The sequence below is a fragment of the Oryctolagus cuniculus genome, chromosome 8 (assembly GCF_051225735.1).
Source record: "Oryctolagus cuniculus isolate XC-2025 breed Fujian yellow rabbit chromosome 8, ASM5122573v1, whole genome shotgun sequence".
Lineage (NCBI taxonomy): Eukaryota > Metazoa > Chordata > Mammalia > Lagomorpha > Leporidae > Oryctolagus > Oryctolagus cuniculus.
The window spans coordinates 88,312,999-88,338,819 of NC_142874.1; the positions used below are offsets into that span (position 1 = coordinate 88,312,999).

At 40.8% G+C, this 25,821-nt stretch overlaps 1 pseudogene; it reads right to left on the minus strand.

Moving 5' to 3' along the window:
• Positions 1-1,120: 1,120 nt before the first annotated feature.
• Positions 1,121-24,494, minus strand: LOC100341369 (cyclin-A2 pseudogene; annotated as a pseudogene).
• Between the last annotated feature and the right edge of the window lie 1,327 nt (positions 24,495-25,821).

The following is a 25,821-nucleotide window of genomic DNA, read 5'->3' on the forward strand; positions in this document are numbered from 1 at the left end:
TGCATAGAAGCTACCAATGGTCAAAGCTTGAAATAATCTGACCAATTTTATATAAGCGCGCACACACACACACACACACACAAATGGTATTAAATTGTAACTCATATTGCTATAAAATAATGGAACAAATAAAAGGGCAAAAAGAATAGCTACTCCTCAGAACAAATAATATGTTATACATTTATAATGTTTGCATTATATAAACTATTATATAAATGAGTACCAAAATCTTTAACAAACATATGATACATAACAGGATATTTGGAATCTTAAGCTATCTCTCCACTAGAATGAACCTTTCTAAGGGAAAATAAATGAAAATCTCACATTGGAGAAAACTGGCTGTGATTACCTTTCACGGGTGGTCAAGGTTAACATCACTTAGTAAGAAGATACATAACGTCAGACACATCTGGATATGATACACTGAGAAGGATACATCATTTCTGAGGTATTCTTGCCAAAAATGAAAAATCTTGTATTAGCCCATTTTTTGTTGCTACAACAAAATATTTGATGCTGGGGGAATGAATGAATAAAGAGATTTATTTAGCTCACAGTTTTGGAAGTCCAAAAGCACAGTACCACTTTCTGCTCAACTCTGGTAAGGGCCTCCAGTCTATATCACATCGTGGTGGGTGGCATCATGGTGAAGTGCATGTAAGAATGAGGGCTCACATGGTAATACAGAAAGCAGGAGGGATTCCCAGGCCAGGCTTGATAACAACCCACTCTCAGGGTGGGCTTTGATGCAGTGGCTAAGATCCTGCTTGGGACACCCACATCACCTCTCGGAGTGCCTGGATTCAGTCCCAACTCTGCTTCTTCCAGTCCTGCTTCTTGCTAATGTTCACCCAGAGAACAGCAAGTGATGACACAAGTACTTGAGTCCCTGCGATCCATGTAGGAGACCTGGAATGGGTTCCAGAGCTCTGGCTTTGTCCTGGCCCAGTCCCAGCTGTTAAAGTAATTTAGGAAGTAAACCAATATATGTAAGACCTCTTTTTGTATGTGTCTTTGTGTGTGTATCTCTGCCTTTCAAACCAAAATGAATAATAAATACGAATTTAAGAAAGCTAACAACTCACTCTCAGGAACTAGCCAGGCTTCCACAAGAACATTATTCCCTTCTGAGGGCAGCAATGACATAGTCACTTTCCGCTAGGGACCACTTCTTAAAGACCCCACCTCCTCTCAGTATCACCACTAAGGACCAAGCCTTCAGCACATGAACCTCTGGAAAACAAACTATGGCAAAACCAGTATAATCTTGAGAATATATCAGAGAAGCCTAAATTGAGGAACTCAATAAATAACAAAATAAAAAAAATTACTCTCACAAAGCGTCAAGACAACCAAATACAAAGAAGGACCAAAGAACTGTCAGAGTTTGGAAGAAAACAAAGATATAAGACAACTAGGGGCCTGCCTATGCTGCGGCACAGCGGGTTAACGCCCTGGCCTGAAGCATCGTCGGCATCCCATTTGGGCGCTGATTAGAGACCTGGCTGCTCCTCTTCTGACCCAGCTCTCCACTATGGCCTAGGGAAGCAGTAGAAGATGGCCCAAGTCCTTGGACCCCTGCACCCGTGTGGGAGACCGGGAAGAAGTTCCTGGCTCCTGTCTTCAGATCGGCTCCAGCTGTTGCAGCCAATTGGGGAGTATACAATCAGATGGGAGATTCTCTCTCTCTCTCTCTCTCTCTCTCTCTTTCTCTCTCTCTCTCCCTCTCTCTCTCTGCCTCTCCTCTCTCTGTGCAACTCTTTCAAATAAATAAATAAATAAATAAAATCTTTTAAAAAAGAAATATGACAATTAAACACACTATGAGATCCTGGATTGGACCCTGAGCCAGAAAGATGGTGTTGTTGGTTATAAGTCACTTAAGATGACTCAGGTTTCCTTCTATATACACATAAACACCAACAATAGTTGATAGAATTCTTTATGCTAGCTTCCTGCTTAGACAGCAAGGCTATAGTTTCATAAAAAGTTAACATTAGGAGAATCTGAGTGGACAAGTATATAGGAATTCCCTGTACTATTTTTGTAACTTTTCTATAAGTCTAACATTTTCAAATTAACAACATTAAATAAAATCTTGATAAATGAAATATTTTTCTTTAGCTCCTTGTTCAGATTCATCAACCTATTTTATGAAATTCTCTGGTTATCTTAGCAAAAGTAAATTTCAAGACTAATAGACAGACTAGTTGAATTTGACTCTCAACTGCACAATAAAAGTGCTTGAAAAATAGAATTAAAAGTTATAAATATTGGTGCAAAATTTTGAAATCCACGCAGAGTTACTTCATAATACACATTTCCTATGAATTATTGGATGAATTTTCACACAAAATTTCAAAAAAACTATCTTCTAATTCCATTTTTATGAACATTTTGAAGTATATAACTTTGAACAAGTTACTTTACCTTCCTGTGTTTCAACTTTCTCATATATAAATGGGAGTAACAATACTTTCCCCAAAGGATTGTTTTAAGGGCTAAGGGATTTAATATACTTAACTGTATTAATACACTTATCTGTAAGTGTTTAGAAGAGTGCCTGTTACATGACATCCATTATGTGAGGTTTATTGTTTTAACAATTATTCAAGCTACAGAGACACCTTCATATGCTTTTATGCATTATAATGCTTAGAATATAAAGCCAATCTTGTACATAGATTATGCCATAAAAACAAGGGTTGTACAAATATGTTTTACAGGAAGCCTACTGCTCTCATAAATGATTCATGTCCGTAAATGGCAAAATTTAAAAAATAAGAATGTTAAACACTTTACCTTTTTCTGGAATTACTGTATCAGCTGATAAGTCAAAAATCCAAATTTTGTAATGATGCTTTAAAAATGCTAATGAATAATGTGGGAAACTGTGAGCTTTTCCAAGGCTAAATACTAGAAAGAAAGGCTCATCCATACTCCATTTTATGGCCTTCATTGCAATCCCATGGAGTGCTTCATATAATGCTGTTCAGATGACAAGTATCAAAGGCACTGTGTCAAGTGTAAAGTATTATATAAATGAGTTGATATTGAGCATTCTCTTATTAATAAATCTGTATACAATCAAGATTTGATACTTCTGCTCAGTGTTTTTAATCATTATCTTTATATTTTTACATAGTAAAAACTTTAATGCTCCAATAAATTAAGAGTTCAACACGTAACAAGTATAAAGACCATAGTTCATTAGTAATACAGGCAAGGGCTATAAACAATAGTCAAATGAAAAGATGTCTTTTCACTCATATGCCATAAATTATAAAATAGTCACAGATGATTAAAACTATACTAGTCTCATTCTTAACAATTTGTTTATCATAGATTATTTTAAAAGATATATTTATTTATTTGAAAGGCAGAGTTACAGAGGCTGAAGCAGAGAGAGAGAGAGAGAGAGAGAGAGAGGAGAGAGGAGAGAGAGAGAGAGGTCTTCCATCTGCTGGTTCACTCCCCAAATGGCCTCAATAGCTAGAGATGGGCCTATCCGAAACCAGGAGCCAGGAGCTTCCTCCAGGTGTCCCACATGGGTGCAGAGGCCCAAGTTCTTGGGCTGTCCTCTACTGCTTTCCTAGGCCTTAACAGAGAGCTGTATTGGAAGTACACCCATACAGGATGCCTGCACTGCAGGTGGCGACCTAACCTGCTGTAGCATAGTGCTGGCCCCTTAACATAGATTTAAACAAAGTTTGACAAAACAATATATTTGCAGGAAGATTGATGTGGTATATTATTGCATTTTTTATTTGGATATGCTTTGTGTTTTATTTAATTCTGTTACATCAAAAGAGATAGAGGTGTCTCATTCTATTTTAAGAAAAATAGCTTGTGATTCTAGTTTATGTGGGAGAGGATAAAACAACTTTATACATGAACACTAATTATATATTCAATTCTATGAAATAAAGTAAGTTCCCAAACTAAAAATGTGCTACTTAGTTACAAGACCATCCTGGTCATTGTTTCTAATTTAACCATTTAAATAACTAGAAAGCATAGGGATGTCATGATAAATCCCTCTCTAAATCACACACATACTCAAGTTCATAGTGTACATATTCACATTGCTTTTAAGTTTCACTTTTCTTTTGCAGTTGATTAGATCTCAATAACAATGATTTTTGAACAATTTTGCCCTTATCATCATATTGAGGAAAGATGACTTATAAAACAGTGACCCTGAAAAAGATTTCTAGAAATATCTCTATGTGCACAGAGTAAAAAATAAACATCAATTAAATATAATGCATTGATGCTTATGAGAATTATTACTCGAACGAAGTGGCTAAACATACTTGTATTATTTCTTTCTTTTTTTCTTTTTTTTTTTTTTTTTTTTTTTTTTGGACAGGCAGAGTGGACAGTGAGAGAGAGAGACAGAGAGAAAGGTCTTCCTTTGCCATTGGTTCACCCTCCAATGGCCGCCACAGAAGGTGCTGATCCGATGGCAGGAGCCAGGTACTTCTCCTGGTCTCCCATGGGGTGCAGGGCCCAGGGACTTGGGCCATCCTCCACTGCACTCCTGGGCCACAGCAGAGAGCTGGCCTGGAAGAGGGGCAACCGGGACAGAATCCAGCGCCCCGACCAGTACTAGAACCCGGTGTGCCGGCGCCGCTAGACGGAGGATTAGCCTAGTGAGCCGCGGCGCCGGCAATACTTGTATTATTTCAATTGTTAATTTAAAAGGCTTTTGCAGGATTGATGGAAAATTAAAGTGCAGAAAGTGTCAGAAGTCTATCTCCCAGATAGACAACAACTGCACTGAAAGATTCTATCTGGGGGCCAGCACTGCAGCATGGCAGGTAAGGCCGCCACCCACAGTGCCGGCATCCCATATGGGCACCGGTTCTAGTCCCAGCTGCTCCACTTCCAATCCAGCTCTCTGCTATGGCCTAGGAAAGCAGTAGAAGATGGCCCAGGTCCTTGGGCCCCTGCACCTGAATGGGAGACCCAGAAGAAGCTATTGGCTCCTGGCTTTGGATCGGCACAGCTCCAGCCATCGCGGCCATCTGAGGAGTGAGTCAGCAGATGGAAGACCTCTCTCTTTCCCTCTGCCTCTGCCTCTGCCTCTCTGTAACTCTTTCAAACAAACAAATAAATATTTTTAAAAACTCTATCTGACAATTATTTTAGAACTCTGAGTCTTTTGTAGGCTTCTAACTTCAAAGGAAAGAATCAGGAAGTAAATTGTGATATGTTTTGGCAATTTTACCTTTTTGCTCATCTCAGCATCATCTACCCACTCTCCACTCCCATCTTGTGGCAGGCAACTGTGCAAATGTTCCTGTAAAATTTGCATGTAACTTGTGAAAACCAAAATGTGCAATAAGACACTGCTGTCCAAATAGTCGGATCCATATTTGTAGCTTTGGTTATTGCTTCTGATCATTGAAGTATAGATACAGAGGCGTGAAACTTCTTGCACCACACCTTTCCATTTGTTGCAAGATCCTCCCTCAAGTTGAACTGACTTCCAGGAAACACAAAGGGACAGAACCCTCTCCTTCCTTATTTTTATTCTCTTTTTCTCCTTTGTGGGCCTAAGCATTCAAGACTAGGAAATTTAAAAGAAATTCTACATATAAAGGAAATTAGAAAGCTCTTGTTACTATCCAGAAAAAGACATAGGCTCTGAAAATATCTAAAGTTGAAATTTCAAGCAGAAATTCAGTATAGAGTTGTCATATAAAAGTAAAAAATAAAACAAAACAGCACAAAAGGAGACACTGGGAAAGAGAGATAATCTGATCTTCAGAATTTCAACATCCCTAGACTCAGATTTCCAGTTTTCAATAACAGTAAACAAAAAGTCATACAGCATACAAGAAATAGGAAAGTATGACTCATACAAAGGAAAACATTAACCAGGAGATAACTGTAATTGAGAATAAACAGATGGCATATCTACTAGCCAAAGACTTAAAGACAACTTTCTTTTAAATGTGCAAAGATTGGGAGAGATAAAGAAAATGATGTATGAACAGAATTGAAGTATCATTGAAGAAACAGGTAATCTACAAAGAAACTGAATAGAAAGTTTATAGCAGAAAAATAAGTGCAATGAAAATTTTGCCAGTCTTTAAAAGCAGGTGTAAGCAGATAGAAGAAAGAATCAGCAAACTTGGCATTAGGATAATTGAAATGATCAATCAGAGAAAGAGAGAGAAAAAAGATTGGAAAAGTGAAATAGTGGTATGGACCCATTGCGCATAAGTAGACCAACACACTCACTATGGAAGTCAAGAAGAGAGGGAGAATAAGGAAGAGAAATCAGTTGAAGAAATAATATCCAAAAACTTCCTGAATTGATGAATGACATAAATAGACATCCAAAAAACTGAAAGAATGACCAGTACAATGAATTCAAAGAAACTCCCCATTGCGACACATTACAGCCAAACTATCGACAGATATGGAAAAAATACTCTTGAAAGCAGTATGAGTGAGGCGGCATTTTTATACAAGAGATTCTCAGTAAGATTATCAGTTGATTCCTCATTAGAAAGTTTGGAAACCAGAAGGCAACACACTGATGCTATCAAAGTGCTAGAAGAAAAAGCTTGCCAACTCAGAATTCTGTATTTGGCAAAACTGTCCTTAGATAGTAATATAGAAATCAAGACATTCCAACATAAACAAAAGTGAAACAGTTGGATACCACCAGATTCACCCTGCAAGAACTACCAATGGGAATCTTGCAAGTTGAAATAAAAAGACACTAGACAGTAACTCACAACAGTATGAACAAAGAAGACCTCAGTCAATGTAAATACATGGTGATTACAAAAACTTAGCACCATAAAACAATGCTGTATAATTGTATTTTTTGTTTTCTGCATGATTTAAGAGACTAATGCATTAATAATTTTTGGTTTAGGGGCCAGCGCTATGGCATAGCAGGTAAAGCTGCCACCTGCGGTGCCGGCATCCCATATGGGCACTGGTTCAAGACCCAGCTGCTCCTCTTCTGATCTGGCTATCTGCTACGGCCTGAGAAAGCACTGGAGGATGGCCAAAGTTCTTGGGCCCCTGCACCCACGTGGGAGTCCCGGAAGAAGCGCCTGGCTCCTGGCTTCGGATCAGCGCAGCCCCGGCCATTGCGGCCATCTGGGGAGTGAACCATCAGATAGAAGGCCTTTCTCTCTCTCGGTCTCTCTCTCTCTCCTCCTCCTCCTCCTCCTCTTCCTCTCCTCTCTCCATGTAACTGTGACTTTCAAGTAAGATAAATAATGTTTAAAAAAATTTTGGTTGATGTTTTTAGATACACAATGTACCAAGATACAATTTAGTATCAATAACTGAAAAAGGTGGGAATGGAGCTGTGAATAAACAGGATTTTTGTGTTATTGACATCAAACTACCATAAATTCAAATTAGAGTGCTACCATTCTAGAATGTTAAATGTAATCTCCATGGTAACTACAAAGAAAACAGTAATAGAATACCTACAAAAGAAAATCAGAGAAGTTAAAATACTTCACTGAGAAGTCAACTAAATGCAAAAGAGATGATAAAGCAAGGTCTTCAAGAAACATCTGTGCACCCTTCTTCATAGTAGCATTCGTCACAACTGCTAACACATGGAACAACTCAAGTGTGCATCAACAGATGAATGGGTGAGCAAAACGTGGAATAGACTTATAATGGGCTATCATTCAACCTTAAAAAGAAAAGAAACACTGACATATGCCATAGTCTGAATTATCTCTGAGGACAACATGCTAACTGAAGGAACCCAGTTACAAAAAGACAACGTTGTGTGATTCTACTCACGTGAGGTTTCCAGAATAATCAGAATTACAAGTAGCAGTTGCTAGAGTGTGGGCAAGTAGGGAAATGGTGAGTTGCTGTTTAATTTATATAAAATCTCAAATTTTCAAGAAAAGAATTCTGAAAATGTATAGTGATGATGGATGTACAAAATGAAAATGGACATATCCCTGAACTTAAACATAGTTAAAATTTTATATGTATTCTATTACAAAAATGAAGTCAAAAAGATGTTCCCTCAAGGATTTTGACATCAACAACTCTTCTATGAAGATTTCTATGATTAATTAACCTCTGAAGTTAGGCAGAAATGAAACTCAACCACAATTGAGCATGTATCGTGTTTGTTTTCATTTGAGAGTGTGGTGAAAGAGAATCTAAAAGAGTGGTTTAAAATAACTTCATGTTAGATTATATTTGAAGTCTTGAGTCACATTTTTATATAATACAAATATAAATTAGCAATCTCATTATTTTATTGTCTTTAAATAATCAGGATAAAAGAAAGAATGCAAGCACATGTAAGTAATTTTTGCATGTGTTGTCTGAGGATACACAGTTTGTCTCAAGTCTGAGCTCAATAAAGAAAAAACAAGAATGCCATATGAATTATAGCAAAATTATAGCAAACATTTAGCTGTATATCTTTTTTTTTTTTTTGACAGGCAGAGTGGACAGTGAGAGAGAGAGAGACAGAGAGAAAGGTCTTCCTTTTGCCATTGGTTCACCCTCCAATGGCCGCCACGGCTGGCACACCGCACTGATCCGATGGCAGGAGCCAGGTACTTCTCCTGGTCTCCCATGGGGTGCAGGGCCCAAGCACTTGGGCCATCCTCCACTGCACTCCCTGGCCACAGCAGAGAACTGGCCTGGAAGAGGGGCAACCGGGACAGAATCCGGCGCCCCGACCGGGACTAGAACCCGGTGTGCTGGCGCCGCAAGGCGGAGGATTAGCCTAGTGAGCCGCGGCACCGGCCTAGCTGTATATCTTTTTTTCTTTCTGTTTTCCCAATGATTTCATATGATCACTTTATGAGAGAGAAACTACATAATAAATGTTTTTATATTTTTTCAGCATATGTTTTGCCTTTAAGTATTCACTTCATTCAGCTTAGTAAAATAAGATCATATTTAGCAAAGCTTTGTGGAAACACTGATTCAAACAGAGGGGGAAGGATATTTCTCAGGTTTTCTTTGCTTTTCATAGATAGATTTTCCATCTCATTTCCACACAAATGGTCACTACTCAGGACAGTGTTTTTGGAACAGGAAAATTAATGAGTAGTCAGGAATCTACTGTATTCTCTCTGAGAAATGCTATCTGTGGGGAGCAACTGGGAGCAACTCGGACTAGACTAAGTTACTGGAATTAAGACTTATTCTATGCATCTGCTTTCCCACAATATGGCGCTGAGAAGGGAAACAGCTTCTACACAGCTGCCTCCAGTTCAACCAATAAACTGTGGGACCTGCTCCTGATTGGAGGAGAGCAGCGTACTCAGCGTGTGGGTAGCAGAGTTGGGATTGGTGGAAGAGGACTATAAAGGAGGAGAGAGACGGCATGCACCAGGAACATCTAAGGGGAACATCTAAGGGGGACACCTGTGCAGCCCCCGAGAGAGCCGGCCGGCGGTGTGCCGCTCCGCCGCGGAAGTGGGGAATGTGGCAGGGGGAACCACCCTTCCACGGAGGTGGAAGGGTCGGCAGCCAACCCGGGAAGAACCAGCAGCAAACCCGGGAAGGGCCGAGCAGACAAAAGAACAACACAGAGTCCTGTGTCGTTCCTCCGTGAAGAGGGGGAGCGACACTATCCCTATGGGTTCTGAACTTTTTTGTTTCGGCTTCTTGAATTTTTAACTAGATTTTTTTCCCCTGTAAACTGTGGAAGTTTATCAGAACAGCATAAAGTTACTCATTGTATGCTCTTGAGAGAAAAAAAGGAATGACCTTTCCCAATGAAGACAAGATAATGAAAATCGAATGTGAAGGAATCAAACCCATGGGAGTGTATTTTCCAGGGATATGTTTTATTAATTATGTTAAAACAGTATCTAATGAACTGTCAGGGCTATGATTTAGCACAGAACAGAAATTAGTCTTGGGCCTACTTTGGGAAATAAAGTATCTGAATTCTATCTCTAAACATATACCCAAATAGGTTTCTTTATTCATTCTTATTTACTGAGCACTTAGTCTATCGCCAGATTCTATACTTCTCTTGTGTCAGAGAGAGCTGGACTGGAAACCAACAGCAGCAGCAAGCAGTCAAGCGCTATGATAGGTCTGTGCTCTGGGTTCTATGGAGGGAGCTCTTAACCTGAGTTGGAGTTAAGGCAAAAAGTTGCAAGAAAATTCTTGCCAACTATTGCCTGAAGGAAAAGTCAGATTTTCACAGAACAGAAAAAGAAAGAGAGACTTTAAGGCTACATGATCAAACAAGGACAGATCTGAGAGGTAGCAGAAGGTAAAATGGCAGCTGTAGATCAGATGTGGGGAATGGCAGAGGAGACTAAAGAGACACAAGCCAATCTCATTTTCTTTTTTTAACGATTTATTTACTTATATGAAAGTCAGAGTTACACAAAGAGAGAAGGAGAGGCAGAGAGAGTGGTCTTCCATCCGATGGTTCACTCCCCAAATGGCCGCAATGGCCACAGCTGCACCGATCCGAAGCCAGGAGCCAGGAGCTTCTTCCAGGTCTCCCATACAGGTGCAGGGACCCAAGGACTTGGGCCATCTTCTATTGCTTTCCCAGGCCATAGCAGAGAGCTGGATCAGAAGTGGAGCAGCCAGGTCTTGAACCGGCACCCATATGGTATGCTAGCACTGCAGGCAGCGGCTTTACCCGCTAAGCCACAGCACCAACCCCGTCAATCTGATTTTCCACGTATCTGTAACATTCTAGCATTTAACATGAAGCAGAGCAAATGTTAGGTAGGTCCCAGGAGTACTCAAGTGTGTATATATATATATATATATACACATATATATATACTTTTTGTGTGTGTGTGTATATATATATATATATAGAGAGAGAGAGAGAGAGAGAGAGAGAGAGAATCGTGGGCCTTAAAAACATTTCAATTTCAGCTGGAGTGGGAACTATGAGGAGGGAGCAAAGAATAACTTTCCCAAAGCAAGTGCAATGAAATTCAGCATAGCAGAATTCTCATAGGAAACAGCATACAAGGAAACACAGGACCAAGTCTACCTGGGTATAAAGTAAGGACTCATAAATGTGTTGGCTCAAGGTGCCATCTCTCCCACTTCCCAGCTTTTAGACATCACAGCATTCCTCCCCGCTAAGCCCAGATTCCTTTTGCCAGCAATACACCACCAACCAGAGCTAATAGGTAAGACAAATCCTGTGTACTCGTCAGCTTGTAAAGCTTGGTCCTTGAAGGGAAAGGGAGAAAAAGTGTTTGGGGGTTAAAGATCAGGAAATAAATGGAGGAGGGGCCTTTGCTGTGGTGCACCGGGTTAAAGCCCTGGCCTGAAGAGCCCACATCCTGTATGGGCGCCGGTTCGAGTCCCAGCTGCTCCTCCTCTGATCCAGCTTTTGGCTATGACCTGGGAAAGCAGTAGAAGATGGCCCAAGTCCTTGGGCCCCTGCACCCACATGGGAAACCTGAAAGAAGCTCCTGGTTCCTGGCTTCGAATCAGCATAGCTCTGACCGTTGCGGCCATCTGAGGAATGAATCAATGGATGGAAGACCTCTCTCTGTTTCTACCTCTCTCTGTAATTCTATCTTTCAAATAAATAAAATAAATCTTTAAAAAAAAAAAAAAGAAAGAAAGGGGAGATTCCCTGAGGTGGACTAACCTGACTTTCTCTTTCCTAATTAGAGGGAGGAGCAGAAGAGCCAAGAAGACCTTGAGCTGGGAGACTGACTTGCCTTGGTCCATGCCAGCTGCCTCTGCCATCTGTCCTTTAGAACAGACATCTCAGTCCTACTGTACAGACCAGAAAGATAGGGGGCGGGGAGGGAGAGAGGATAGGGGGGGTTCTGCAAACCAGAGAAAAAGGCCACAGGAAAAGCTCCTAAGTAGGGATAAAGGAGAGGGTAAATTACAGAGTTTTTGTTATGAATGGCAGCAGGACCAGCGGGACCTTATAGGGAAGGAGGCCAGCCTTCCTTGTTCCTCAATATAAAACAATCCCAGTATTGCACTGGAAAAAAGAATGGAATGCTCATCAATTATATTAAAAGTAGATTGACTTATTTAAAATGCAGCAATGTTTGCCAAAAGCAGATGGAAAACAGAAATTCAAAACAAGGTGAGGTCATTTGTAAAACCCCAGCCCTGCCACTAACTCCCAGCAGCTGACAATTCTCCTGCATCAGAATGGTGCTGATGGGCGGTGGGTGGGAACACAGAGGTCACACAGCAGGGGGGGAGTAAAACCCAAGAAATGGTTTATAGGTTGTTTCCCTTCTATCATTCTCCAATATAGAGAAAGACATCGCCCTTCCCCCTTCTACTTCAGAGGCATTGGTATCCATTTAAAGTCGGTGACTCACTAGTGAGAGCCTGTGGGAATCAAGATTTCCTTCGTACACTTATTCTAAACACATGCACATTTATCTGAGGCCCTGAAATGTATTACAGCCAACACCAGCCAAACGCTGATGATTTCAGAACCTGAACGTGGGCTATCACTCTCTCTATATTAGAATTTTTATCGAAACCTTGAAATAACATTAGAAATATCTTATCCTCTGCTCTCAATTTCTCTTTTGAAGAAGGTAAATTCAGAAATGCCAGGTGGTTTGTTTCAGGTTACAGGGCCTATTAGTAACAAGACGGGGGCTAGCATCTAGGACTTCCAGCACCTGTTTACAGAGTGAAGAACATGAACATTCTGACTTCGAATAACAAATTCAAGAACAAGGCTTAGAGTGCTAGCAAATGGGTATTCTACAGAAAGTAGATATTATATTACTTCAATAATATTTATTAAGTACTGATGTAACTAAGACAGCAGGAGTGATAAGCATACCCAAACATTAACCAGAATTCATAGGATTTCACAAAGCTTTAACAAAAATATCCTCTTAGAATGATTGCCACAGTGAAAACTTACTTTACTTAAAACAAACAGTGGAGGCAGGGGAGCAAAAGCGTTACCACCTATTTTGGGGAGAATCACGAAAAGCTGGTGTGATTGGCAAGACATGTAAAAGAGGGATTAAATTAAAAGAAAATCGGCTTTTGTTGCTTTAATCATCAATATGATGTAAATGTTTTTGAGAATCACTGTCAATTTGCACATAAGTCACTATTCAATTATCCAAATTTGAAACAGAAAGTACTGTGTTCTACAGTGGGAGGAAAAATTAAGACATTACAAATTATGGGAATGTTGACTGTAATCAGTTACTATTACAGCTCCTTTTCTTCCTTTTATTTTAATGAGTTCTTCAAATTAGGGCATACAAAGCATAGTTTCCAGAAAGACAGATGTGTGTGGATCTAGAAACAGATACAATGGTGCTTGTTCTCAAGAGAAAGATGGTCTCTATACAGTTGGAAAAAGTATATAAATGATTATAGACATTAGAATCTTCATTGGTTTTAGAGGAAAATTTGTTTTGTGAAAACAAATAAAATTGATGGACATAAGTAGAATGCTAGAACCAATGCACTTGAAATTTAATATGGGTGTTTCAGGCGACCTAACCAGAGGTTTTTGAAAGAAATTCAGTTCTTCAGTTCTTCTAATGGCACTGTGACTGGTATCTTCTGTTCTCCACTGAAAAAATCAGTATTCGCCAGCGCCGTGGCTCACTGGGCTAATCCTCCACCTGCGGCGCTGGCACACCGGGTTCTAGTCCTGGTCAGGGCACTGGATTCTGTCCCAGTTGCCCTCTTCCAGGGAGTGCAGTGGAGGATGGCCCAAGTGCTTGGGCCCTGCACCCCATGGGAGACCAGGATAAGTACCTGGCTCCTGGCTTCAGATCAGCGTGGTGCACTGGCCACAGCACACAGACCATGGCAGCCATTGGAGGGTGAACCAACGGCAAAGGAAGACCTTTCTCTCTGTCTCTCTCTCACTGTCCACTCTGCCTGTCAAAAAAAAAAAAAAAATCAGTATTCCTCAACATCTCACCTTCTATGGGAAAATGGAAACTCCATGTACATCTAACATTTTTTGGAAAGTGAATAATTGAACAGTTTTGAGAAAGAAGTACTGTGACGTTTATAATGTTTATAGTGTTTCCCTTCACTTTCTGACTCCCAGTTTCTGTGGTTTTCACAGTATTCCCAGGACACTAGAATCACTATGAACAGTTTAACTGATGGGACTGCTAGAGAGGAGGAATATTGAGTATTTGAGCACTACAACACAACACTCGGTCCCCTGCTATTTTTCCTTGTTCCTTTGTTCATTTAAACTTACCAAGAGGACTCATCTCCTTTGGATACACTTTACCAGTAGAGCACAGTGGTTCCAAACATAGGCTTTGGTTCTACAGTGTAGAACTGCAACCCTAACTCTTTAAATTACTACACATGTGGGACTAGGGATAAGTTGCTTCACATCCAAGGGCCCTAGTTTCATTTATGAATCATGTGTGACACAATTATGAGTAGGATTTCTCAAATGACTTTGAATTACTGGGGCCCAAGGCTGATAATAAAAGCTAACATTGATTTATTTTCAGAAACCAGTACCAATAAGCCACCAAGTCCTGAAGTTGAACCCCTTCCCAAAGGGTTTCCTAGGTCAGCTGGAAAAATAGTCTAGATTACCAACAACTACCACCCAAGTTCCCTTTTGTGGGGAGCAACTGGGAGCAACTCGGACTAGACTAAGTTACTGGAATTAAGACTTATTCTATGCATCTGCTTTCCCACAATATGGCGCTGGGAGAGGAGGAAACAGCTTCTACACAGCTGCCTCCAGTTCAACCAATAAACTGTAGGACCTGCTCCTGATTGGAGGAGAGCAGCATACTCGGCGTGTGGGTAGCAGAGTTGGGATTGGTGGAAGAGGACTATAAAGGAGGAGAGAGACAACATGCACCAGGGAACATCTATCTGAAGGAACACCTGTGCAGCCCCCGAGAGAGCCGGCCGGCGGTGTGCCGCTCCCCTGTGGAAGTGGGGAAAGTGACAGGGGGCCCGCCCCTCCACGGAGGTGGAGGGACGGTAGCCAACCCAGGAAGAACCAGCAGCAAACCCGGGGAGGGCCGAGCAGACAAAAGAACAGCGCAGGGTTCAGTGTCGTTCCTCCGCGAAGAGGGGGAGCGACACCTTTCAGCAGTTATGATGGGCTGGCACTGTGGCACACTACCCGCTGCCTGTGGTGCTGGCATCCATATGTGCACCAGTTCAACTCTAGCTGCTCTTCTTCCATCCAGCTCGTGGCTATGGCCCAGGAAAGCAGTATAAGATGGCCCGAGTCCTTGGGCCCCTGCACTCACATGGGAGACCCGGAAGAAGCTCCTGGCTCTTGGCTTCAGAACAGCCCAGCTCTACTCATTGCGGCCATCTGTGGAGTGAACTAGTGGATGGAAGACCTCTTTCTCTCTCTTCTCTCTCTCTCTTCCTCAGCCTCTCTGTAACTCTGCCTTTCAAATAAAATAAATAAATCTTTAAAAAAAGAAAGTTATGAATCCTGCTCAACTATCATTACTGAACATAATAGTTGGAAATAGAAGATTCAAAATAACACAGTTGAAAACAACTTCAGATTACTCAAAACTCTGATTACATGTGGATAATAATACATACCTAATCTTCAAATCTAAACTGTAAATTGTATCTTGCCACACTCCTGCTTAAAAGCCTGCATTAGTGCTTTCTATCAAATTTAGATTCTAAGTCCTGACTTCCTTTAATAAAGTACATGATTTGCTCACAGTGTATGTTTTCTTTAAAAATATATTTATTTATTTATTTGAAAGTCAGAGTTACAGAGAGAGAAGGAGAGGCAGAGAGAAATAGAGAAGTCCTCCATCCACTGGTTCACTCCCCAAATGGCTGCAATGGCCGGAGCTGCACCAATCCGAAGCCAGGAGCCAGGAGCTTCTTCCAGGTCTCCCACACAGGTGCAGGGGCCCAAGGACTTGGGCCATCTTCCACTGCTTTCCCAGGCCATAGCAGGGAGCTAGATTGGAAGTGGAGCAGTTGGGACTTGAACCAGTGCCCATATGGGATGCCGGCACTGCAGGCAACAATTTTACCAGCTACACCACAGCGCTGGCCCCACAATGTATGTTTTCAACGTTGTCATATTTCATGTACTTTCTCATAGAGACTGCTTCAGACACCATAATTTTACATTTTTTTCAAACACCTCAAGCCTGTCTCTATTCTAGTGTCTTGGCAAATTCTAATTGAGTAGAATGTCTTAATTGCAAGGTGAATTCCTTACTTCATTCAGGATTTCTCAGATTTTTTTTTTTTTTGCTATTTTAAACTTATTTACATGAAGGAATTTGTCTTCTGAAAACAGTGATAATTTGACTTCCTCCTTTCCTATTTGTATTAATTTGATTTCTTTTCTTGCCGAATGGGTCTGGCTAAAACTTCCAGAACTATATTGAATAGTAATGGTGAGAATGGGCATTCTTGTCTGCTCCTGGACCTTAGTAGAAATGCTTCTTGCTTTTCCCTATGCAGTGTGATGCTGGCTATGGGTTTGTCATACATTCCTTTGTCTGTGTTGAGAAATGTCCCTTCTATAACCAATTTGCGTAAGATTTTTATCAGGAAGGAATGTTGTATTTTAAAAAATGCTTCTGAGATAATCACATGGTTTTTATTCTCCAATGTGTTAACTTGATATATCACTTGATATATCACATTGATTTGAAAATGTTGAACCATCCCTGCATCCCAGGGTAAAACCTACTTGATCCAGGTGGATGATCTTTTTTATGTATTGTTGGATTAGATTAGCTATTATTTTCTTGAGGATTTTCGCATCTATGTTCACCAGGGATATTGGTCTATAGTGCTCATTCTCTGGTATATCTTTCTCTGGTTCAGAAATTAAGGTGATGATGGCCCAGTGGCCGCATAGAAGGAATTTGGGAGGACTCTCTCCCTTTCACTTGTTATGAATAGCTTGAAAAGAATTGGAATTAGCTCTTCTTAAAATGTCTGCTAGAATTCAGCAGTGAAGCCATCCAGGCCTGAAATTTTCTTTGTTGGGAGGGTCTTTATTATTGATTCATTCTCTGTCTTGGTTATTGATCTATTCAGGTTTTGTGTGTCTCTGTATTTCAATTTTGGTAAATTGTATGTGCCCAGAAATCTATTCATTTCTTCAATATTTTCCAATTTGTTGGTACATAGTTACTTGTAGTAACTCCTGATGATTCTTTTTATTTCTGTGATATCCATTGTAACATATCCTTTTCATCTCTTATTTTGTTAATTTGGGACTTCCTTTTTTGGTTAGTTGGAACAAAGGTTTATCAATTTTATTTTTAAATCAGCTCTTCATTTCACAAATCTTTTATATGATTTTTATTTCAATTTTCTTTACCTATAATTTTTACTATTGCTTTCTTCTTTGGGTTTGTTTTCTCTTGTTTTTCTAGGCCCTTGAGATGCATTTTTGGATCATTTATTTGATGCCTTTCCAATTTATTGATGTAGTCACTAATTGCTATAAAATTTCCTCTTAACACTGATATTGCTGTATCCCATAAGTTTTGATATGTTGTGTTGTCATCTTAACTCATTTCTAGGAACTTTTTATTTCCTTTTTGATTTCTTTTTGACTCACTGTTCATTAAGGAGCACGTTTTTCATCTCTATGTGTTTACGTATTTCTAGTTTCCTATATTGTTAATGTCTAGCTTCATTCTATTGTGGTTAGAAAAAACACATGGTACAATTTCAACTTTTTTGAATTTGTTGAGACTTCTATAATAGCCTATCCTAGAGAGCAGTCCATGTTCTGAGGAAAGAATATGTATTGTGCAGCTGTGGGATGAAATGCTCTGTAGATATAAAATAAATCAAATTGGTCAATATTATAGATTAGCTCTGTTGTTTCTTTTCTCTTTTTTTTTTTTTTTTTTTTTTTTTGACAGGCAGAGTGGACAGTGTGAGAGAGAGACAGAGAGAAAGGTCTTCCTTTGCCGTTGGTTCACCCTCCAATGGCCGCCGCGGCCGGCGCGCTGCGGCCGGCGCACCGCGCTGATCCGATGGCAGGAGCCAGGAGCCAGGTGCTTTTCCTGGTCTCCCATGGGGTGCAGGGCCCAAGCACCTGGGCCATCCTCCACTGCACTCCCTGGCCACAGCAGAGGGCTGGCCTGGAAGAGGGGCAACCGGGACAGAATCCGGCGCCCCGACCGGGACTAGAACCCGGTGTGCCGGCACCGCAAGGCGGAGGATTAGCCTAGTGAGCCGCGGCACCGGCCTTCTGTTGTTTCTTTATCGATTTTTTGTCTAGTTGATCTGCCCATTGATGAAAGTGGGATGTCAAAGTCCCCCACTACTATTGTAATAGAATATATGTCTCCTTTTAGGGCAATCAGCATTTGTTTTAAATAGCTGGGTGCCCTAGAATTGGGTACATCCACATTTCCTATAGTCACATCTTCCTGTTAAATGGACCACTTAGTCATTACATAATGCCCTTCTTTTTCCCTTTTAATAGTTTTGCCTTTAAGTCTATTTTGCCTGATTTTAGAATAGCTACTCCTGCTCATTTTTTTATTTCCATCTTCATGGAGTATCTTTCTCCATCCTCTTGCTTTCAGTCTTTGTGTATTTTTTTGTGTGTGTGGTGTGTTTTCTATAGGTAGCATACAGATGAGTCATGTTTTTTAACTCATTCAAGCAGTCGGTATATCAATTGGAGAATTTATGTCATTTATATTCCATGTTATTGCTGAGAAGTAATGACCTTGTCCTTCCATTTTTCTACAAGAAATCCACTTCACCAGTAAATACATGTACACTGAAAGCAAAATGATGGAAAAAAAGATATTCCATGCTAACAGAAACCAAAAGTGAGCAGAAGTAGCTATACTTACATCAGACAAAATGGAATTTAATACAATAATAGTAAAAAGAGACAAAGATGGGGTCACTTGGAATGATCAAATGATTGATATAATTAGAAGATAAAACAGGTCTAAGTATATATACAACTATTTCTGGCTACCTAATTGTATAAAACAAACATTCTTAAATTTAGCAAGAGATAGGCTCCAATACAATCATTGTGGGGAACCTCAACATCTCACTTTCAACTAGACAAATTGCCTAGCCAAAAAAAAAAAAAAAAAGAAATCAAAAATAATCAGAATTAAACTGTACTGTTGACCGAATAAACCTAACATATATTTAAAGAGCATTCCATCCTACAAATGCAGAATACACATTATTTTGATCAGCACATCTAATATTCTCTAAGATAGACCGTATATTAGGCTGAGAAACAAACCTCAAAGAACTAAAGTACTTTTTATCACAATAGAATGAAACTAGAAATTGACAACAAAAGAAACTCTTGAAACTATTCAAATGCATAGAAACTGAAAAATATCCTCTCTAATGAACAATTGAACATTGAATATATCAAAAGAGAATTTCACAAAATTATCCTACATGTCTACCTTGATTCTAAAACCAATCAAAGGGCGTGGCTGTGGTTTAGCGGGCCTATAGCAGGGCCTGCAGTGTCAGCATCCCATATGGGCACTGGTTCAAGTCCTGGCTGCTCCACTTCCAATCCAGCTCTCTGCTATGGCCTGGGAAAATAGTTCTTGGGCCCCTGCACCTGCATGGGAGATTTGGAAGAAGCTCCTGGCTCCTGGCTTCAGATTGGCACAGTTCCAACCATTGTGGCCAACTGGGGAGTGAACCAGCCAATGGAAGACCTCTATGTCTCTTTCTCTCTCTGCCTCTCCTTCTCTCTCTGTGTAACTCTGACTTTCAAAAAAATCTTTAAAAATAAATAAGTAAATAAATAAAACTGATCAAGCACACAGCAGAAAAAGACCAATATCCCTGATGAACATAGAAGAAAAACTTCTCAACAAAGAACTAGCAAGTGAAATACAATAATATATCAAAGAGTTCATCATGACAAAGTGGAATTTATCCTAGGAATGCAGGGATGGCTCAACTTACACAAATTGGGACTGGCGCCATGGTGCAGTAGGTTAATCCTTTGCCTGCAGCACCAGCATCCCATATGGGCGCCGGTTCTAATCCTGGCTGCTTCTCTTCCAATCCAGCTCTCTGCTATGGCCTGGGAAAGCAGTAGAGGATGGCCCAAATGATTAGGGCCCCACACCCTCATGGGAGACCCGGAAGAAGCTCCTGGCTCTGGATTGGCGCAGCTCTGGCCATTGCAGCCATTTGGGGAGTGAACCAATGGAAGGAAGACCTTTCTCTCTCTGTCTCTTCCTTTCACTGTCTGTAGCTCTACCTCTCAAATAAAAAATAAAATCTTAAAAAAAAAAACACATACAAATCAATAAACATAATGTGTAATATCAACAGAATTAAGGATAAAAATCAAATGATCTTATCAATTAATGCAGAAAATTCCAATGTTCCCTGGCACAATCTGGTTTCCATAGCTCAGAACAATGTATTACACACTGTAATGTATTATAAACATAATAAAGTATAATATGATATGTACTGTCTAAATAATAAAGTGTAATATGATATGTACTGTGTTGAACTGGAAAATAGGAGCTAATAGGCTCCAAACACACACACACACACACACACACACACACAGAATTGGAAAGACAATTGCCTGGCTTGATTTATTTGTACTATGTGTATGTGTTCAAATATTAGCTGTACACCATAAAAATCTATAATTTTTATATGATATAAAAATTTACAAAAATAATTTAAGAGAAAGGAAAAGATATAAGAATCAAAACAAAAGGAAAAAATAATACAATGCTTCACAAGGAGAAATACTTTGCCTTTGGTGCCCAAATTTCTATAAATAAACGTGTGTGCCCTAGGACTGCAGTGGATACATTTTAACACAGCAGTGACAAACCACAAGTAGGAGGAATCAGCATAGTGAGGACTGCAGAAAGAAAAGAGAGAAAGATGGATGACATCTTTGATGATGTCAGTGACCCTCTGAGTCAGCCCTGGACTGCTGACATCCAGACTTCTTCAAATGTGAAGTAATTACATGTCTTCAATGCCTAGGCCACTGTTGATTGAGTTACATGTGTCTTTCGGGGTTTTGACTGAATCACAAAGGCTCTGTGCATCAGTTATTTGCCTGAAAAATCTCAGAGCATCTAAGAGCATTATCTAACACTATTTGCCTTGGAATGTTGTACTGTATAGTTTATTTGGCCTCCAAATCCTCTGTCCTTGTACTCCATCTTTCTCTGCTGGGCAAAAGCCTGACCTATGGAAACCTCCTCCATGGAGGTTTTAGCCAATGAAAGTCACCAGCAAGTGAGTGAAGACCTGAAGTTCAATATGGTCCCCACCACTCCTTGGATCACAGTGGAATTTTTTTCACCCTCCCACTGAAGCCCTGTTCCTGTCATGTATCCCCAATCTTCGAATTCTAGTGACCATTTCTTTCTTACATCTTCCAGGAAGATAGGTGCCCACTCTTGATAGACATTGGATTTCCAGGTCATCAAAGAAGGAGGTACCTTTCTCTGAAGGAAGGAGAGAACTTCCACTCTGACTACTACCTTGTCTAAATATGATCAGAATCGGTAAACTCAAAAGGCTTCCATAGCCTTGGCAACTCATGACAAGAGCCTAGGGTGATTACTGACGCCATAAACAAGAGTGTCATTTTGTTAAGTCAACAACAGGAGTCACTGTGCACTTACTCCTCATGTAGGATCTCTGTCCTCAATGTGATGTACATTGTGATTTAATGCTATAACTAGTACTCAAACAGTATTGTTCACTTTGTGTTTCTATGTGGGTGCAAACTGTTGAAATCTTTACTTAATATATGCTAAACTGATCTTCTGTATATAGAGAATCGAAAATGAATCCTCATGTGAATGGAAGGGGAGAGGGAGCGGGAAAGGGGAAGGTTGCGGGTGGGAAAGAAGTTATGGGGGGGGCCATTGTAATCCATAAGCTGTACTTTGGAAATTTATATTCATTAAATAAAGTTAAACAAAAGACATTGGATTCCATTTGCAGACTTCTATCTCTTCCCATATCTTTCTTCATAGTCCCTTTATTAACATTTTTTAGTCATCCTATCTGCATATGTTATCAGTTTCCTGTTGTGATTCTGAAAGAATAAAGATGACAGAGCATGAAATTTTTCATATAAAACAATGTTACAAATGTTTTGACTAAATAAATTGAGGTATCTCATAACTCTACAATTTTTAAGTGAGATAATACCTACTCCAGACAGCTAATGTGGATATTAAATATGATGTAACTAAACAGTGCCCAGCACATAGTAGATGTTTAAAATATGAAAGTTTTGGGGCTGGCACTGTAGCTTAGCAGGTAAAGCTGCTGCCTTCAGTTCTGGCATTCCATATGGGAACCGGTTCGAGACCCAGCTGCTCCATTTCTGATCCAGCTCTCTGCTATGGTCTGGGAAGGCAGGGTACAAGGGCCCAAGTCCTTGGGCCCCTGCATCCATGTGGGAGACCCAGAGTGGACCAGCAAATGGAAGACCTCTCTCTCTCTCTCTCTCTCTCTCTGCCTCTCCTTCTCTCTCTGTGTAACTCTTTCAAATAAATAAATAAATATTTTTAAAAATGCAAAGTTTCTCTCCTCTCCACTACACTCCAACTCTTTCCCTCACTTAATATATAAGGCTCAGCTGACTCCACAGGATATAAAAGAGCTAATACATACGTGTAAAGCTGAAAAATGAAGAAATGTTTAGTAGACCTCTGCTCTCTTTTCACCATGTCCATTGCAGACATCCAAGCCTGACCTCAGAGCTTGTCCTCAATGAGCTTTGACGCAATCTCAGAATCCTTCTCAAAAGGGCCTTCAGATAAGTCATTTTTTAAGATTTATTTATTTATTTGAAAGTTAGAGTTAAAAAGAGAAAGGAGAGGCAGAGAGAGAGAGAGAGAGAGAGAGAGAGAGGTCTTCCATCCGCTGGTTCACTCCCCATTGGCCGCAATATCTGGAGATGTGCCAATCTGAAGCCACCAGCCAGCAGCTTCTTCTGGTTCTCCCAAGTGGGTGCAGGGGCCCAAGGACCTGGGCTATCTTCTGCTGCTTTCCCAAGTGATAGTAAAGAGCTGAATCAGAAGTGGAGCAGCCTGGACCCAAACTGACAACCATATGGGATGCCGGCATTGCAAGCCATGGCTTCCAGCTGGCACAGAACCGCTGGCTGGCTTTGTCCCATGATTGTGTAGAGTGCTAAATGATAGGCTTCACCAGCAACAGCTGATGGCAGATAATACAGGTATCGGTCTGTTGGGCCCCAGATGTTGCTGTGGATTTGTTCTGAGAGGAGGAGCCCAGTGGGGGCAAGAGGCACGGAGTCACCACACAGACACCAGGAGTCGGGTGAAAGCAAGCCAGAGGCCAGCAGCCCGCAGACTCATTTATTTCAGTTGGTACAGCAGCTTATGTAGCCAAGGCAGGAAATCCAGTCAAGGGGTGGTTTATGCCCTAACCAATCACTGCCTGTTGCCAGGTAGGCTCCGTTGCCAGGTGGGTTCCGAAGCCATTCCTGAGTAACTGATGATGGTTTGCCAGCGGCCATCTTGGCATGGTCTTCTCATTTCACAACATGGGTCGATATCTATCAAACTTAATTCTCCCAAAAACATTGCTAAACTTTCAACTTTGCAGTTTTTAGGCTGCTGATGCAGAAAGTATTGGGTAAGAAACGGTACTATTGGTGAAGCTAAGTCAAAAGCAAGGACTTTCAAAACTAGATGCTCCATTCTCAGAACTTGTTTCTTGATAGAGGTATCAACTATAATGTACACAAACTCCGCCACATCTGGTGGGTATACTCTACAGAATTTGCGGCTAGCAACATAGCAGCAGTGCCCACAAGCTGAAGCTTTCCTCTCAACACGGATGTTAAAGAAAGGAACCTATCGATGCCATTCACTGCCAAATGCAGAGTCATTCTGTAGTTTATGTTCCTCTCCTACCTCAACTAACTGGTCCACAAGGACAACCCTCGTCCTGTTAGTGAAGTCAGGTTGTAAACCCACTTTAGCTTTGCGTTTAACCTCCATTTCCCTGGCATATTTGTGAATATCCTCATGGTAATCCGGGACTCCATTAACACTCACCGACTTTTCATCTTCTAAGACAATTGACACATCCAGTGTATGTGGTGACTCAAAGCCTCCATCCATTGGATAATCAAGAGGTGCCAGTGGGTTCCTTTGTCCTGGTAAAGTAATAACTGAATGAGAAGCCAGGACAGCTTCAGGCTTGGCATTTTTACATTCAGTGGGCTTCTTGGGGGGCTCTTCTGCTTCATCCACATGAGTGGTGAATGCAGGCCATTTACTGTTAGCTTTCCAAGGAAGAACAGAGACCTGCTCAGCATTTATAGGGAGATCCTTACGAGGAGCAACCCATGGCATCCTGAGCCTCTCCTGTAGAGCAGGGCCCCGCGAGTTCCCGGCCTTCAGTACCACCGGTGTGGCCTGGGCCCGCTGCTGCTGGGTGGGCACCGCCTTCTCCAGGCTGATGTTCACCTAGTCCTCCTGGAGAGCCCTCAGTTGCAATGTTAGCTGCGCCAAGCCCGGGGCCATGGGCTTCCATTCTTTTCTCTTTCTTAATAATGTCCTTTGAAGCGAAAAAAATGGTTTATTTCATATAAGGTCCAATTTATCTGTTTTTCCTTATCTCTTATGGTTTTTGGTATTGTATTAAAAAATCACTGCCTAAGCCAAAGTCGTACAGATTTACCCTGCTTTCCTATGAGCTGTATAGTTTCAGCTCTCTTGTTTAAGTCCATGATCCACTTCCAGTGAATTGTTTATAGACTGTGAGTTAAGAGATAATTTTGTTTTCTTCATGGAGTGAGCCAGTTGTCTCAGCACATATTTTTTTATTTTTTATTTATTTATTTATTTATTGACAGGCAGAGTGGACAGTGAGAGAGACAGAGAGAAAGGTCTTCCTTTGGTTCACCCTCCAATGGCTGCCACAGTTGGCGCGCTGCGGCCAGCGCACCATGCTGATCCGATGGCAGGAGCCAGGTACTTATCCTGGTCTCCCATGGGGTGCAGGGCCCAAGCACTTGGGCCATCCTCCACTGCACTCCCTGGCCACAGCAGAGAGCTGGCTTGGAAGAGGGACAACGGGAGAGAATCCAGCGCCCTGACCGGGACTAGAACCCGGGGTGCCGGCGCTGCAAGGTGGAGGATCAGCCTAGTGAGCCGTGGCGCCGGCCTCAGCACATATTTTTTTAAAAACTATACTTTCCCCATCAACTTGTCTCAGCCTCCTTTTTTTAAACTTTTATTTAATAAATATGAATTTTGAAAGTACAACTTTTGGATTATAATGGTTTTTCCCCCCATAACCACCCTCTCACCTACAAACCATCCCATCTCCTACTTCCTCTCCCATTCCATTCTTCATTAAGATTCATTTTTAATTATCTTCATATACAGAAGATCAACTCTGTATTAAGTAAATATTTCAATAGTTTAAACTCACACAGACACACAAAGTATAAAGTATGGTTTGAAGACCAGTTTTACCATTAATTCACATAGTACAACACATTAAGGGCAGAGATCCTACATGGTGAGCAAGTGCACAGTGACCCTTATTGTTGATTTAACAATTGAAACTCTTATTTATGACTTCACTAATCACCCAAGGCTCTTGTCATGACCTGCCAAGGCTATGGAAGCCTCTTGAGTTCACAAACTCCGACTTTATTTAGACAAGGCCATGATCAAAGTGGAAGTTCTCTCCTCACTTCAGAGAAAGGTATCTCTTTCTTTGATGGTCTGTTCTTCCTGCTGGGATCTCACTCACAGAGATCTTTCACTTAGGTCATTTTTTTGCCACAGTGTCTTGGCTTTCCATGGCTGAGAAACTTTCATGGGCTTTTTAGCCAGATCT